We start from the raw sequence: 4469 nt of genomic DNA on the forward strand, positions 1-4469 counted from the left end.
TGAACCTCCAATCTAAAAATGCAGCTGCTCTGTCCCAGAGCTCCCTAAAGGGAGCTGACAAGCTCCACAGCCTGTGCAGCACTGCTGAGGATTCCCGCGCTCCAAGCTGCTCTCACCTGTGGGCAGCGATCAGCACCCGCCCTACAGCTCAGCTCCCCTGCCAAAGGAGGAGGGAGTGGGGCTCGACTCTCAGCAGAAACAGCTTTTTAATTATCGTGTAAGCCATTTCACTTCTTGTGGTATTTATGGAGGTTGCAGACACCATTTAGTATAATGCTAAAATGAGATAAACATATCTGCAGAGGGCTGTGTGTGCTGTTATTTATTTACTCACTACACATGTGAGACATTTCTCATTGCCTTGAGCTATAAACAGCAATGAAATTTCAAAGCTCCTGGAATTTACCAGGATACACACTTTTATTTTTTTCTATTGAACTCTCTCACTTAGCCAGCGTGTCTGCCTTTCCACACTGAAACTTTCACTAAGATCTGAATAAAACCTCTATTATCACGCAGTTAGCTGTACAAATAGTCTGCATTCCAAAAATGCACACAACTGTGCTTATCCTTCCACAAGAGGATCCCAGCACTGCTGAATACTGAGAAGGTGTATGTTCAGGATCCACCAGTAAAGACAAGCCAGGAGAAACCTTTCTCAGTTCTCCATTGTATTTGAAAAGGATCATCTTTGCAGCACAATAACTACATTGCCTAAAGAGATGTCCAAAGCCTTCCCAACCTCTAGGACAGTGGATGAATCATAATTAGTGGACTGAAAACCATCTGCTAAGAGCAGAATTGTCCTGGCGTGCCCATGGCTCTTTCTGCCAGCTTCTAGTTGCTAACTTTGCAAGAGGATCCTTAAATTATTCTCTGGCCTAAATGTTTACACAATGCTCTTCTGACTATAAACAGTGTTATCTGAGACATATGGATAATAAAAGGCTGGGCAACTATGAAATACAGATAATTTCATGTAACATGCCCTAATCAGGGCACCAGTACAAACACAGGGACCGAGGTTCCTGCCTTGGAGGGCTTGCAGTCTAAAAGGGACAAAACCAGTGAATAACTAAGCAAGTGTGCTAGTCCTCTGCAAACTTCTGCTGGGCTTCCCTAGACATGGCTTTCTCTCCTCTTTGTAGGGAAGCTCCAAAAGCTGCCTCTTCCCCTGGATGCCATTTTGAAAGCAGGTATGCTGAACCTCAGTAGGAGTTCCATTTCTGAAGGAGAACCAGGTCAGGCCTCAAATCATTAAGTTTCTGCAGTTTTTGTGGGAAAGCTGCCTCTGTGAAGTGAACAGACATGCCATACACCTCTTCTCTAGAGCTGTGTACCTTGTGCTGTGGCTCAGGCAAGGGCACATGCCAGAAGGCAGGTGTGACACACTTTCTGTGTGCCACAGACCCCCATGCAACACATCACAGCTCCTTTTATGTTTGGGTTAAACAGCTTCCAGCACCACTTTTTCAAAGGTATCTACACAAGCTGGGAACCTACAACTCCCTATTGATCCTCAGTGGGACTCAGGCACCTGTGCATATTTTCCCCAGCTGTTTTAGAGGTATTTGCATGAGAAACCAAATTAATGCCTGGTATAAAGCCATTGGTTTTACTTAGGAGTTGGATTTGTTCTGTATACCTCAAAAGCAGCTGATAGCTGCCATATATCCATAATTTCTAAGGATAGAAATACATGTCTAACCAGTATTTCCCTGTGATCCCCCAAAGCTTCAATGCACCAGTTTAGAAATAAGAGATCAGCAGTCCCTTAAATAACTGAAAATATGTAAGGAAAAGTCCATTTATCACAGTATGTCAATTTCTGAAAACTATAAGTAACTTCAGGTAAGGAGTGTCCCTATTTCATAAATTAGGCTTAATTGTTAGTATCTACACTGAGCTCTTTGTATTAACAGCCATGTGCTTAGTAGAAAAAAAAAATATCTGTATCCTGATATCACCAACATCTCAGCAGGCTGCTACATGTCACTCATTCCACGGAAAGCCTGGTCTTCATCTTTAACCTGATGTCAGTGTGGCAGAAGCTGCTCAGGCAGGCAGTAACCCTCTGCCCTCCCACTGGGCTTGGCTGCCCCAGGGAGCACTGGGCAGCAGGCACAGCCAGCGCAGGAGGACCAGCTCCACCCCTCACTCCAGCCTGCTTGAAACAGCTTCAGCTTTGCTGTAGGGACAGAAAAGTTTTCATCCATGTATTCTTTTCCCCAGAAAATTACACTATTTACACTTTTCTCCCCCCTCCCTATTGTGACAAACTTATAAAAAGAGGCTGACTTTGCATCTCGTTGATGATGGGGAGAGCTCTGCTCCAGTGACAAAAGAAGCATTGGACCCAAAGGAGTATGTTTCCTGATGCAGCATACTTACTAGCACAGTTTTCCATTCTACCCTTGGGGAACTCAGATAACATTTTAGTGGGTATTTTTAATAAACATTTTCTGTCTGAAGCCCTGACTCTCATCAGCCAAGACAAAACAAAGCACAATGCCTCTGCCTTGCCAGCCCTGCAGTGCAGTGCCAGAGGCACGTGTGAAAGTCATCCTGATGGAAGCAGTTTTCCTTCCCCCCTTGGCAGGGAGTGCTGGGTCCTACAACCCAGGCAGAGTGCCTTGCAGGGCCTGGTCACACACAGCTATGGGATCTCTTTGTAAAAAGGGTAAAGAGGGATCCCACAATGCCTCCTTCACACCAGCGTCGCAGCAAGTACTGACAAGGCTCTGTTACAGGACAGTGGCAGTGCCCAACAAATGTATCAGAAGGAAAGAGACCCAAGGCAGAAGGCTACAGGCATGCAGGAAAACAGCACAGAAACCCCAGCCAGCACACTCCTGTTTCAGAATGCTCATTGCATCCTCCTGACCACATTTACAGGTCTAACTCTGCAAACCAATGGATGGAAACAAGATCTTTGTAAACAGAAGCCAGAAGGCCTGACCCCATACCTCACCAAAATTAATCCAGTGGATTCATCCAGCCTAAATTCAGTCATCTAAGAGTGAGGTGTTCATTTTGGCACCTAAATTCCTAGCCAGTGGGAGGTGAAAGTGATTTCCAGAGTAAATTCTTTCCACACATATCATTTTTTCATTGCCTCACAGGGTAGAAGACCAATCTTAATTTTGCTGTCAATTAAAAGAGTTTAAACCTTTTCAGCCAGTACTTCCACTGAATTTTTGTCTTCCAAACACAGCAGTCTCTCTCTTTAAGTTAAATCACGAAGTGGAGGGGGAGCAGAAAGTATAGTACTACGAATTCCCATGGGATTAAATTACAGATCCGTGGTACAATTCCAGCTATGTCATTCTCCCTGTCCCTTTTCTTTTTCTTTCTCTCTCTTTTTTTTTTTAACCTCAATAATCCTACCAGTACATCCTTCTCCTGGCAGCAAAACTACCTTATTTATCCTGCAATATGCCTTCAACTGCCCTCAGGCAAATGTGAACTGTAAACAAACTGTCAAAGCTGTAACTGGGATATCCAGTTAAAGCACTTTAAATAAAAACTTGGACGATCTAGAGAAAACAGACCAGAGTAAGGGAAGAAAACAATATGGAAAGGTGCTTTTCTAATAGAACTAGTCCTTCTGCTCTTGTAGCCCAGACTGCCTTTTCATGTGCTGTCTCTATAGCTTAAGAAAGTTCCTGTGTTACAACACCTTTTGTGTTAGAAGCCAATGCCAAAACCAAACACTGCTGCAGTCCTGCAGTGCTGAGCTCCCAAACTGATGAAAGTCTAGTAGAAATCCTTGGGCAAAGAACTGTGTTAGAAGACAGATTTTACATCTCTGCTCTGCTGGCAGGTAGCTTCAGCAGCTCCAGCAAAGATAGTGGTGTTACAAACACCACCACTAATTTAGCCAAGCTTTGCTAGTATTTAAAAACAATTTTTAAAAAGCTAGAGTATTTAAAATATTTCAAATGCTCAGACTACTAGAAGGTCTCTTATTATGTTTCCCTGCTGCAAAAAGCTGGATTTCTTGCCAGCTTTCCCTTAGATTCCCTTCGATGGTTTAGATTGTCTGCGGAATGTGCCACTGAAAGGGCTTGCAACAGAAATGCAGCACTCCTGAAACAGTAAAACAATGCACTAAACAAAACCATCTCCTAGCAGAATACAATAGACAGCACATGAATAACATGGCTTTCCATTCTGTAAGGATGCAGAACTGGCAGGACAGTAAAGACTAATCAAAAACTAAAGTGACCATAAATTACTTTTTTATCTCATGTGACAAGACAGACCACTATTTCTACCCCTGCTGCTGGCTTTCCTCTGGGGCACAGGACAGACTTCTCCTAAACTCTGGAGCTTTCCAAGCTGCTCAGAAACACAGCTTGCTAAATGTGAAAGAATAAGATGGTCCAGCTTTTCAGCTTTTGTTTTAAGCATGATACCAGAGCTAGAAAGAGCTATTTGATGGCATTTAACCCTGAGGGTCTTGCTCA

General features: G+C 43.6%; 1 protein-coding gene across 1 annotated transcript in view; it reads right to left on the reverse strand.

The window, feature by feature from the left end:
• The window catches only part of MYB (MYB proto-oncogene, transcription factor), a 26232-nt gene that overhangs the window by 1936 nt on the left and 19827 nt on the right, over nt 1-4469 (reverse strand). The gene's annotated exons all lie outside the window — the stretch shown is intronic.

This window comes from Geospiza fortis, unplaced genomic scaffold, assembly GCF_000277835.1.
Source record: "Geospiza fortis unplaced genomic scaffold, GeoFor_1.0 scaffold217, whole genome shotgun sequence".
Lineage (NCBI taxonomy): Eukaryota > Metazoa > Chordata > Aves > Passeriformes > Thraupidae > Geospiza > Geospiza fortis.